At 45.2% G+C, this 13,468-nt stretch overlaps 1 protein-coding gene across 1 annotated transcript in view; it reads right to left on the bottom strand.

Moving 5' to 3' along the window:
* Nucleotides 1–13,166, bottom strand: part of LOC115092425 (potassium channel subfamily U member 1-like) — a 124,746-nt gene extending 111,580 nt beyond the window's left edge. The window contains exons 1-3 of the mRNA XM_029603259.1: nt 13,057–13,166; nt 12,681–12,784; nt 9,261–9,357 (exon numbers count right to left, since the gene is read on the bottom strand). The gene's annotated coding sequence lies outside the window, so the exon portion shown is untranslated. The remainder of the gene's footprint in view (nt 1–9,260; nt 9,358–12,680; nt 12,785–13,056) is intronic.
* Nucleotides 13,167–13,468: the final 302 nt, after the last annotated feature.

The following is a 13,468-nucleotide window of genomic DNA, read 5'->3' as shown; positions in this document are numbered from 1 at the left end:
AATTGTTTATTTTTCTCGGGGCGGGATTTTATAAGGACCACCGAACCTTCATTTTTCTTGTGGACGGTGGAACCGTCAAACCTTCATCATATTTCTTGTTGGGATGGCTGTTTTGTTGGGGCCACTGAGTCGTTGTTGTTTTTCTTATGGGGGGTGTTACATAACATAGCAGCCTCATCTATTTCCATGCCAATCTGTCTGCTGGGGCCCTCCTTACCGGCAGCATAGGAGGAAATGTAGTTCTGTTTCTAATGCTCCAGTGTTGCCTTGCATGCAGAGTCTGGCTTGTTGGGGTTTACCATTTTAGATTTTGTCTGCGTATTTCTTTTTCTGTGATCACTTATTTTGTATCTGTTGAGGGTCATTTTGCATGTGCAACCACTAATAATAATGATGATCAATTATACTTCATATGGGTGTCTCACAGAACGGATGTAAGAAAGAATGGCATTAATAATAAACATAAAGCAAGAAATTGGTGGGCGGAGCTGGAGATGGAGCTGGGTTGATTTGCATGGGGCCCGCCAAGCAAAAAAGGTGTTCTGCTGCCCCTGGAGGCACAATGAAAGTGAATTAGCTTGCAGTGGATGGATTATTATTGGTTCAATGAATGCCACTCCCACGTACGTGTACCCAGTGGGACCTCACAACCATTACTTGTTTCTGTTCTTCTGATATACCAGATGATGGCAGAAAAAAGACCAACTGACCCATCCTGTCTGCCCAGTACATACCGTACACACCCCCTGGCTGCCAGCTATAGAGCGTGACCACCTGTCAGATATCACTTCTTACCCAGGACAGGGGTTTGTTGTCATCTCCCTTCGTACTCTACAAAGATCCCCTGCTAGTTTTCCCTCCTCTCCCTTTTATTTTAACAATAAGGCTTTTTAATCATCTAAATAGCTACCAATACTAGTGTGGCTGTTGCCCAAACAGCTGGCCTGCTGTGTGCCCTGCATGTCCTGCCAGACAGCCCCCTGTTATAATAGCACCCGCCTTTCCACTAGATCTTCCAGTTGTCTGCTGTCATTTGGAGTGCCTGGCCAGATTTTTGTCTCTCCAGTACCTCGTCTTGGGTCCTATGCAACCAGGAGTTTACAGGCCATGCCATCGGCCCCTGCACTGTTCAGTTCCCAGGTAGAAGAGAAGTCACTGCTCATGGCAAGATAGGCACTGTGTATTGTCTGGGTCATAACAAAACAAAATTAACCCCCCAACCCACCCACCCCCCTTTTATTTTTAATCTCATTTAATCTTTCTTTAGAACACAGTTTTACACTTGTCCTTCATAAAAATAACTTGAGGGTGGGAATTATACAGAAAAGACCATGTTCAGCACTCCATCTGTTCATTTTCTGACAGCTGTATATAATGTTAAGACCGTAAAAATGTGAAAAAAATAATGCAACATAAAAGGAATTGACTCCGATCCAAGAGGCCATAAACGGTAAGAAATACCATTGGATGATTTATACCCTGCTGTAATTTTTACAGTAAGTCATCTTTCAGACGTTTGCTCGTGACAGATTTTAATAATATTAATGCCTAGGGCAATGCAAGTCATCGGCGATGGGCATGTTCATCAAGCCGTCAATCCCAGTAAATGAAATTCTATAAGCAATAATGTAACATGTTTAAAGCAAGCTAATAAACAAGTCAGCAGAGAAATATTACTGTCACGGTCCTCTTTCACTAATCCTGTCTATACATTATATATATATATATATATATATATATATATATATATATATATATATATATATATATATATATATATATATATATACATACATAAAAATCTCAAATGTAAATCTTTTTCCCTCTAAGATTTATGACTGCAGAAACACTGCTGACCTTTCTGAAAACTCCCTCCCATCTCCCTCTTCCAAACATTCAGGAGAAAATGGCTGGGCATTTTTCATGATTAACTGAAGGGTGTGTAGGATCATGGCTGGGTAATAACGTCTTTCATTAGTAGTGTTTTGTTTTGGGGATGTGGATTTTTTTTTTTTTTTTTTTTTTTTAGTTTTGCCATTGGGTTGGGAGTTTTCTTAGCAGTATCAAAGGTAAGGAAGTGCAAACCCCAGCCAAGAGAAACCTGCCAGTAATTATCTACATTCTCATTAAGGGAAATTAAATGTATTTTATTCCTTGCGCTAACTTCTCAATCCATTTCACAATCTGTCTTCTTTTAGAGTCATTATCTGCTCCATGTCAGAGTTATGCTTTTGGCTTCAAAATAAACCTGTCTCCATTGGGTAACCCTTTGGTATTTTGAAGGTATGCAAGATCTATGGGGCGGATTTGTCCCCTATACAGGGTTTTATCTTCTGGACCACAGCACCCTTGTACCTGGTACCTGTAGGTTTGGCACAAAGGCTGTGACTCCCTCCACCCACACTCCTTCCACAGCATTGTTCGCTCTTTTCTTCTCCAGTGAATGTGAGCTAAGTCCCCCAAGCCACTAGTCCAGCACAAAAGGTTTTTCTTTTGCTTTGTCTTTTTTGACCCAGTAGTTCCTCCTTTCTTTTTTTTTTTTTTTACAGCTCAATTGGAACCAGTGCTGGGATTCTGTTGCCATGAGCCTTCATTTGCAACAAGCTAGGGATTTTTATTTTAATAGACCCTCTGTTTCTAGTTTGGGCATTGCAGCAACAATCCTGAGGTTGGGAGCCATGCACAAGAGCTCATGGACTCGAAATCCAGCCATCAGGTGCTGCCTTAGTGATGACCATGACTCCATCCCGTCCCCCGCCCCCAGTGGCTGAAAACACTGTCTCTATAGCACTCCTGGTATTGTGAAAGGCCTGATCCAGGAACTGAAGCACTGATCCTCTGGCATGGCAGTGGATCACTCAGCTGACCCAACTCAAAAGTTTTTAAGTTCTTGAGTAAATGACCAGACCGTCTTATATACCTTCCTCAATACCATCAACTCTCATGGCATTTTCCTGAGAAAAGGCTACTTCCTGTTTGGAGACATCACAGTGGCTACTGTGTAGAATGCTGAGATGTGCATAGAAGGGAAGCAGGTGGGGAGGAGAGCCTAGGATGGAGGAAGAGCTGTCTGAGCGCAAAATACAGTGGGGGGGAGGGGGGCAAGTGAAGAGCTTCAATTTTTGCTGGTATTGTATTATTTAATGTTTGAACTTGAAACCCATTTTGAGTACTAAAGTGGGATAACAATCCAGCTAAATAAATAAATAACCTAAGTGCAGACACGATCAGGAGGATCTAAGCAGGGCTGATCCAAGGGGCATCCCAGGCAAACCTTGCAACCCCTTGTGTCCCCACCCCCACACCCTCTCCACACACAATTAAAAATGATGCATTTATAATATATTTTACATTAAAAAGGACATCCAATCTTCTGAAATGGAAATATCAATTACAACATGTATATTGTATTTTCATGCACTATTGTGGTGCCAATCAGAAAACCCTGCAGAAAAGACCCTTGGAATCCATATGGTGTCAGACCTATTGAAACACATATTGGTTGTAGTCCTGGCTATCAGAAAGCCATGAGTAACCTGAATTACAATATAGTAAATCTCCCATATTAAAACAGCAGTAACTGCCAGCATTCAAACAGTAACAACTCTACCTATGAAAAGGCAACACTGCAAATATTACACCAGGCCCTAAAACACTAATACACCTCCAATGGGAAAATAGAACAAGCCAGACTGCTATAGATCCCTAAACAGAAAGTGCACGCTGGGAGAATACCTCACCTTTGTCATATGTATAGAAAAGAGGCAGATCCTCATCAAATACAGAATAAAGAGACCATAAAATAGAAACAGAAATTTGCAGATAAAAATGGAACTGGAAACCACAACAAGCCAGACTCTGTATGCAAGAATGGAAAAACAGAGACATTACCATTCCTCATAAAACATCAAACAACAAAATCAAGAAATATAAAATATCAATCATATAATAAAACTATACTAATAAAAAATAAATATTTAAAACAGCTGATGAAAAGAATAACATTCAATAATTAAAACTTCATATAATTTTTTTTTTAATTTCCCAAACACAAATAAAATTTTTCAAAACAGCAGACACATCAAAGAGCATCCAATAATCACAATTAATAAGGATAAAAAAAATGCCCTGCTGTCTATACCTGGGAACCTTTGATTTATAGTCACTCTGGTCTTGTGGATTTCTTGGGAGAGGGTGGCCCACAAACTTTCTCATCTCTGTCTTATATATTTACAAACTCTTAACACACATATATCCATTCTCACACATTCTTTCACATATTCTCACAGGCTGACTGATAAACACCATGTCATTCTCTCATACACTCACTGACTCATTCACATTCTAACACCCATGCTGACTCACATACTCTTCAACTCTCACATACATGCTCACTGACCCACACTCACATATAATTTCTCACTCATATGCTCACTGACTCACCCTCTCTCACTTTCAGACTTTCTCACTGACTATTTCAAATCACTGTAGTCTGCTTAGTGCAATGGTTCCCAAACCTGTCCTGGAGGACCCCCAGCCGGTCAGGTTGTCAGGATATCCAAAATGAATATGAATTAGATAAATTTGCATGCACAGCATGCAAATTTTAACTCGTGCATATTCATTGTGGATATTCTGACAACCTGACAGGCTGGGGATCCTCCAGGACAGATTTGGGAACCTCTAGCCTAGTGCTTCCACTGGCCTAGGGCTAAATGATTTAGGCTCTTGAAACAAGAGGCTAAAAACATTAGGGCAAAAGAGGATCGAGATTTGTGTTGGAGTAAGTGAAGACATGAGAATTGGGACCTATTTTGTGTTGCTGCATCTCCTCTCACTGAACATCCACACAATGCTTTGGTTAGAAATAACTAATTGTACCATTAGACAGCAAAGAAATAAAAATGTTTAAAACCCACTTCCTTTTGTTAAGCAAAAGGCAAAATAAATAAAATGCTTATAATCCCCGAGATCCCATCCTTGTGTATGAAGCATCACTTTGCTTTTCCCACTGGCACAGCTTTCTTTTCAATGTGCATTTTTTAAAAAATATTTCAGTAGGAAGTGTGCACTTTTTTCTTTAAATATGAGAATCAAAGAGAGTAATAAATCTAATTACATTTTTAGTTACAGTATATTAACAAATCAGCACACTCTTAGTGTTTACCATGCACTGCGGTGGTTGTTCTAATATTTACTGCAGACCTTTAATTGGTTGTGCTGGGGGGGGGGGAGGGGATGAGGAAGATGGGTGACATTTCAATGCAGTAAAAGAATAAGTTGGAAAAAATGAGGAAGGAGAGCAGAGAGGAGGGGAGAGAAGTGACCAGAAGAAGAGCAAAAGTCCTGAAAGAAGGAAAATTGACTGTCAAGAGATGGGGGAACAAGGTTACACTAGCAGCATTGGACCTGGAGAAAGCTGGAGCCTCAGAATGCTCCAATACCTTTTATCAGACCAGTTTTATCCACAGTTAATTCTGCCCATGAGTTTAATAGCTTGCATGCAGGTCTCGTCTTCAGTTGTGACCTGTGGAGCCTTCAAATCTCACTGCCTTTGAATAATTCTTATTTAGGCACCTTAAAAGCATTAACATCCCAGATAAATGGGCACCATTATAATTATAAATCTAGTGCTAGCATTGTTAGGGGGTAATGCAGATTTTATTCTAGTGATATGGTAGGTGGATTCAGTCTTCAAAGGGCTTACATTTTAGGTCTCAGCACAGGGAGGTGAAGAAATGACTCACGTAGAGCACACTTGATAAAGGAACTGGAGCAGAATGTTATAGGGATGTGAATCGTTTTTGAACGATTCAAATTATCGTCAGATAATTTTAAAATCGTCCAAAATCGTTAGAGTGCACGATACAATACAAATGCCCACGATTTATCGTCAGGGGCATTTGTATTGTATCGTTAAATAGGGGGTGGGAAAACCGGCACACCAAAAAAACCCTAACACCCACCCCGAACCTTTAAAACAAACCCCCACCCTCCCGAAGCCCCCCAAAATGTTTTAAATGACCTGGGGTCCCGGCGCGATGATCCCGGCGCGATGTCCCGCTCTCTGCCCACGGCTGCTGTGAAGAGAAATGGCGCCGGTGGCCCTTTGCCCTTATCATGTGACAGGGCAAAGGTAGCGCCGGCGCCATTTTGATTCCTAGCTCCCGACGTCAGGCGTCCAGGAGATCACTCCCGGACCCCGCTGGACCCCCAGGGACTTTTGGCCAGCTTGGGGGGCCTCCTGACCCCCACAAGACTTGCCAAAAGTCCAGCGGGGGTCCGGGAACGACCTCCTAAACTCGAATCGTTTTGCCGTACAGCAAAATGGCGCCGACCGTACTCGGCGCCATTTTGCTGTACGGCAAAATGATTCGAGTTTAGGAGGTCGTTCCCGGACCCCCGCTGGACTTTTGGCAAGTCTTGTGGGGGTCAGGAGGCCCCCCCAAGCTGGCCAAAAGTCCCTGGGGGTCCAGCGGGGTCCGGGAGTGATCTCCTACGCTCCTGACGTCGGGGGACAAAAAAACAAAATGGCGCCGGCGCTACCTTTGCCCTGCTGTCATATGACAGGGCAAAGGTAGCGCCGGCGCCATTTCTACAACGCACCGGAGGTCCGAGAGTAAAAGATCACACCGGGACCCTCCCTCTGGACCCCAGGTAATTTAAGGCATTTTGGGGGGGTTCGGGAGGGTGGGGGATTTATTTTAAAGTGTCGGGGTGGGTTTTAGGGATGTTTTAGTGTGCCGGTTTTCCCGCCCTCCCCCGATTTACGATTTACACGATATTTTAAAAAACAAAACCGCGACGATAAGATTCCCTCCCCCCCCAGCCGAAATCGATCGTTAAGACGATCGATCACACGATTCACATCTCTAGAATGTTATACTGTACTGTCATACTTAGGTGGAAGTGGTGCCCGGCTGTCAGCAACAGAGTACTGGAAGGCTCATCTGGATACTTCTTCCAGCAGCCCCAGCAAAGGACACCTTCAGCCATACGGGCGGATTTTAAAAGCCCTGCTCACGTAAATCCGCCCGGATTTATGCGAGCAGGGCCTTGCGCGCCAGCGCGCCTATTTTGCATAGGCCGCCGGCGCGCACAGAGCCCCGGGACGCGCATAGGTCCCTGGGTTTTTTGAAGGGGGCGTGTTGGGGGCGTGTCAGGGGCGGGACTGGATGACGCGGCGTTTCGGGGGCGGGACGCAGCATTTCGGGGGCGGGACTGGGGGCGTGGCGCCGGCCCGGGGGCATGGTCCAGGCCTCCGGACCAGCCCCCGGGTCGGAAGACGGCGCGCCAGCAGTCCGCTGGCGCGAGTAGATTTACATCTGCTTCTCGCAGGCGTAAATCTAGGGACAAAGGTAAAGGGGGGGTTTAGATAGGGCCGGGGGGGGTGGGTTAGGTAGGGCAAGGGAGGGGAAGGAGAGGGGAGGGCGAAAGAAAGTTCCCTCCGAGGCCGCTCCGATTTCGGAGCGGCCTCGGAGGGAACGGAGGCAGGCTGCGCGGCTCGGCCCGCGCAGGCTGGCCAAAATCGGCAGCCTTGCGCGCGCCGATCCAGGATTTTAGAGGATATGCGCGGCTATGCGCGTATCTTATAAAATCCAGCGTACTTTTGTTTGCGCCTGCTGCGCAAACAAAAGTACGCGATCGAGCTTTTTTTTAAAAATCTACCCCATAGGTTTCAGCTTCCAAAGCCCCTGCTCTCTATCCAGCAGCAGAGAACCTGAAGGCTCATCTGCATACTTCTCCAAGCGAAGAACCTCCTGAGCACTCTAGGCTTCAATTTCCACAACCCCTGCACTCTTTCTAGTAACAGAGGACCAGAAGGCTCATCTGCATACTTCTCACAGCAGTCCTAGCAAATGATTCCAGAGGATACTGTGAGCCATCTAGGCTTCAGCTTCTACAGCCCTAGCTTCCATTGCCTCCACCCTCTTTTCAGCAGCAGAGGATTGGAATGCATTTGCCAAAACATCACTTATAAATTTTCAACAGATGTATTTATTTGATACAATAAAGGAATTAGTTCAAAACAAGTATCAATATGGTGTTTAACCAGGTAATTATAAGAAGATTAATTGCAGTCTCTGGAGGATCATTGACAGACAAATATAAGATAAACCAATAGATTAAAAGTACTTTAGATTAGTTTGAACATGCCTACTTCCTTAGAAATTGTAAATCGCTAACAAGTGAACAAAATTAAGATGCAGATAGTAGTCCAGCAGCCAGAGAGGGGTTATTCAGTCTTTTGTACTTCGCTTGGAGTGCCACATGTATGATCTACCAGTTTGCAAACAAGTCTGATCTCTGGAGGCTTAGTGTGACTGAGGCAGGCTGGTGGAGGCAGGCTGTGCTAAGGCTGGTGGGAAGGGTTCAGCCTCAGGGAGAAGACTGACTGTTCTGGGGCTCGGGGGAATGCAAGCTGTGTGGGGTCTGCTAGGGGAGGAGGGGAGAGGAAGCTGTGCTGGGATTGCAGGCAGTTGGGCAGGCTGTGCTGGGGCTGAAGGGGAGAGAGCCATAAATAGGAGCCTCCAAAGAATTTCCATGGATGGCTGTGCTGCTGCTGAGGCAGGGGCTTGGGGGAGAAAGAAGGCTGTGCTGCTCCTGCTGGTGTGGGGGCGGGGAGAGTGGGCTGTACTGGGGCTTGGAACAGGAGGGCAGGCTGTTCTGAGGATAGAGGGGAGGGCATTTTAAAGAGGCCTCTGGGGAGTTTCCATGGGTGTCAGCTAGTTTCAATGTATTTGCTTATAAGCCACAAATCTAAAGTTCAATACATCATTATTGTACAGAGGCTGTGAGGAACTGAGGAGAGGCAGAGGTAAGATGAACACTGTTCAAGGCTTCCACATGTTGCTCACATAGAGCAAAAGAGAAAAGCACTTCCTGTGCAGATACAAAGAGATAACAGTGCTGCTCATTTACAACAGTATACATGGCTGCCATCTACTGGCCAGATCTAATACTGGACAGTAGGCAAAATACACAACACATGATTGATGAAGTGGCAGATTGGAACCTGGGTCTTTAAGTATTACAGACTTAACTCATTTATTTATTTATTTATTTATTTATTTATTTATTTCGGATTTTTATATACCGACATTCTCAATACAAGTATCGAATCAGGTCGGTTTACATAGAACATTGGCTTCAACCCTACGACATAATGGGAAATACTCCCAGCTTATGCCCAGAGTACCAGTAGCCAGGCCAGAACTACTCAGAGATAAGCAGGTCTGTAAAACTTTTGTTACTTTTACCTGATGTAAGTGCTAAGGACACCAAATGACCGAGATTTTACCAGCCGTATTGACGAAGCAGAAGTTATGGACTTGTGTGGAAAGAGCTCTGCAGACACTGAAATAAAACGAGAACAGAAAGAAAGGTGATAGATGCCAGTAACAACCAACTCCCAACTCATGCAAAAAGTGCCGTGCCTGCTGATTTGCCCAATAATCGGTTCAAATTCTGGTTCTGACCAAAATGGAACTCCTGAACTTCATTCACTGTGAAGATCAGTCTTACTAGAGTTTTTTTTTCTATGTCCTTACTATAAAAATTCAGCTTCCCCTGAATTACTTCCCATGTTCTTACTGCCAGCTTTTTAAACCTTCTAAATAATATAAAATTTTAAAGCAAGATGCTCAGAAATCCCAACAGAATAACTATAAAAAAAAAAAAGACAGGACGGGAGTGTGCATTAGAGAGGAGAGAGTACGTGCATTTGTGAGCGTCTGTCAGTCTTGTCTGCCTAAAGAAGTGCGGTTGTCTTGTAAGTTCACCTGAATGCTTGAAAATAAGGGTAATAAACAAATAAATAAGGTAATATCTTTCAATTCGATTAACATTAACTAACTTTCTGGAGCCATTACTCCCTTCCTCAGGTCAAAAGTCTGCCTATTTGTTTAAAAGCAGTAGGAGTCTGAGCGAGAGAAAAGAGATTCTTTGTCTGTGTGAGATAAGAGACATTCAGGCCGATACAGTACAGTGCGCTCTGGTGGAGCGCACTGTTAACCCGCAATTGGACACGCGTTTTCGACGCGCTAACGTTACCCCTTATTCAGTAAGGGGTCGAAAACGCGCGTCCAATCCCCCCGAACCTAATAGCGCCCGCAACATGCAAATGCATGTTGATGGCCCTATTAGGTATTCCTGCGCGATTCAGAAAAGAAGATGTGCAGCCAAGCCGCACATTTTACTTTCAGAAATTAGCGCCTACCCAAAGGTAGGCGCTAATTTCTCCGGGCACCGGGAAAATGCACAGAAAAGCAGTAAAAACTGCTTTTCTGTGCGCCCTCCGACTTAATATCATGGCGATATTAAGTCGGAGGCCCCGAAAGTTACAAAAAGTTACAAAAAAAAAAATCTGAAGTCGGCCCGCGGCTTGAAAACCGGATGCTCAATTTTGCCGGCATCCGGTTTCCAAACCCCTGGCTATCAGCGGGCTTAAGAACCGACGCCGGCAAAATTGAGCATCGGCTGTCAAACCCGCTGACAGCCGCCGCTCCTGTCTAAAAAGAGGCGCTAGAGGCGTACTAGTGTCCCTAGTGCCTCTTTTTACCTCTTTTCACTGCCGGGCCTAATTTGAATACTGAATTGCGCGCACAGGAGAGTGGCGTGTGCGCGCGCCGGGAGAGTGGGCGTTCGCCCGCTCTCCCGCAGACTTTACCCTATCGGCCCGTATGTGTGATTGTTTTTGACTATGGTATATGAAAAAGGTGTGTGTGTGTGTATACACCTGCTTGACTACATGTCCATCTGTGTGAAAAAGTTCAGCAGTCTGTGCATGTGTGCCTCCATCTCTGTAACAGGCCGATTCAGTAAAGTCCGCGGGAGAGCGGACGAACGCCCGCTCGCCTGTGCGCGCGATTCAGTATTTAAATTAGGTGGAGCGGTAGAATCAGGCAAAAGGAGGCGCTAGGGACACTAGCGCGTCCATAGCGCCTCCTTTTAGCCCGGAGCGGCGGCTCTCAGCGGATTTGACAGCCGGCGCTCAATTTTGCCAGCGTCGGTTCTCGAGCCCGCTGACAGCCACGGACTCGGAAACCAGACGCCGGCAAAATTGAGCGTCCGGTTTTCGACCTGACAGCCACCGGCCCATTTAAAATTTTTTTTTTCTTTTTTTTTTACCCTTTGGGACCTCCGACTTAATATCGCCATGATAATATCGCACTTTCCAGTGCCGGCAGAAACTAGCGCCTACCATTGGGTAGGCGCTACTTTCTGTATCGCACGGTAATACCTAATAGGGCCATCCATTGGCGCGCACTGTACTGTATCAACTTATAAGATAGGAGACTATGTGTTTCTGTCTGTGCATCTTTCTATTGTATGGTCTCTCTTGCTGACTCACTCATTCCCTCGCCAGGTTTACCTGCTTTTATGGTGTGTGACTGACATCTAGTGTTCAAAAGTTAATTTTACTCAAACACTAAAAGCTGAATGAGTCCAAGTGTGAAACTGATGAGCAGTAGCACGGCAATCATCAAGGCTTCAACCCTGGCACTACTACTCACAAGTTTCAAACTTGGGCTAAATTCAACCACTTTTTGTGTCTCTTACCTTGTGTCCAATATATGCACACATGCTTTTCTCTGTTTTACTCAAGAAAATTCTGTGAGTGAGTCAATGCACCCCTCAAGCCCAGATGTAGGCGTAGACAAGGAAGACAACCACCTCTGATGCCAAACTTTCATAGGCACCGGAGCAACGTCACTACTGCCATGCTGCTGATCTATTCCAGCAGCCACGCTGCCATCCTGCTGGCATCAGCCCAATAGCAGCAACAATTTCGGGAAAGGAAATTCAGCACAAGTCCCACCCCTCCTCCTGCACAGGCTTCCTTTTACCATGGAAACCTGAGAGGGAGGGGTCACTGCAGGGCCTCTGACACACCAGGGCTGGCAGGCCCTACACTGAATTTCCTTTCCCAAGGTGAGGGGGGGGGGGCCTTGCCTATGGGCACCCACAAGTTAAAGCCGGTTCTGGCTTACCTTTGCATTATTGCATGAGAAAAATTAACCTGCAGTAAACATTTATACTACATTTATAGCTGCAGTAACTACCGTATGAAAATCATTGCCCAGGAGTAAATCACCACACGAGGCAAACATCTTTGAGATGGTCCCGATATCTTTTTTTGCAGCAATTTATACAACTTAGATCATGTAGGCTGAAGAAAATGGGAGGGCCAGCAGCGATTCAAGTCCTGGGAGTTCCTGCTGTAGAAGTGCAGGGAATGGGCCCCCCCTGGAGTTCCTGCTGTTTAATAAACGCAATGTCTGAGTCCTCAGCAGTTTTTGCTGTATGATAAGCGTAGGCACTGAGTCCTCAGGAGCTCCTGCTGTATAATAAGCACACGGACTGAGCCCCAGGGAGTTTTTTTTTTTTTTTTTACTCCCTCTGAACACCAGTCAGAGCAAATGTTGGAGGAGACAGTGACAACAGAAAGACAGATAGTAAACCTGACAGCAGAGTTGCGCTGTCACAGTCAAGTCACAAATTCTTCAGGTTGAATTGGGTTCCGTCATTTGTCTAAAATATTAACAAGCAATTAGCTGTCGACAGAAGATCGCGGAGGTTAGCTGCTTGTGCTCTTGTGAAGCTGACCGGTTGCTTTTATTCGCAATATGTGAGAAACCGGCAGCTCAGGTCAGACTGTAAATGGTAATGAACCCTACCTTGCCTGGAGGGGGACCTCAAGGGGTCTTTGCAGCGACAGATTGTGATGGGCTTACTGCGACTGTCTGTGCTAATATGGCAGGTCTTACAATAGTAACGGGCTCTGGAGAACAAAGTAAAGCGGGTTAGAGCAATATCACACCCTGTCACTTCAGAAAGTCATAGAAGAACAATAACACAGAAGAGGTTGAGAGGCGTATGGGGGATAATGGGGGGGGGGGGGGGGTTCAGGGCTGGCATGAAATGTGCTGGCACTGCTGAAGGGGAGGGCAAGATTAGGGTGCACTGGCAGAGCGGTGCGTGCAACCTTCTCCTCCCTGCGTTATGCTGTCCTTTGACCAGCGCAATACATAACTTTCCAGAAAATTGAATTACCTTTTGACTTCTGCTGCAGATTTGGCTATAAAGAACCCCAGGGTGTTTTCCTGCAGGATAATCTGTGCCGATGGGTTGACCAATATGCTACTAAAATGGAATGTGAAATCAAAAGAGCACACATTTTACCCTTGTTTGCATAGCCACTATTCATGGAAGAATTAATTCTTCTATGAGTTTCAGCTCTGAAGCATGCCTGTTCCCCAACTGACACAATTTACACAGCACTTGTTTGGGGGATCAGTAAAGTTTTCAGTGCCCTCTGTTGCAAGCAGGTAAGCCTATAAAGGTTTCCGTTCTTCTTCTGACCCTCTTCCAGCTGCCTTCTCAGGAGCTATTCATATATATCACCATTGCGGTCCTCAGTATTATGCCTGGATGCTGCACTCTGCTGGTATTTTCATTAGGAAAA

This window comes from Rhinatrema bivittatum, chromosome 5 (genome assembly GCF_901001135.1).
Source record: "Rhinatrema bivittatum chromosome 5, aRhiBiv1.1, whole genome shotgun sequence".
NCBI lineage: Eukaryota > Metazoa > Chordata > Amphibia > Gymnophiona > Rhinatrematidae > Rhinatrema > Rhinatrema bivittatum.
Note: the sequence above shows the minus strand (reverse complement) of the source record. Positions and strands in the feature narration are given on the sequence as shown.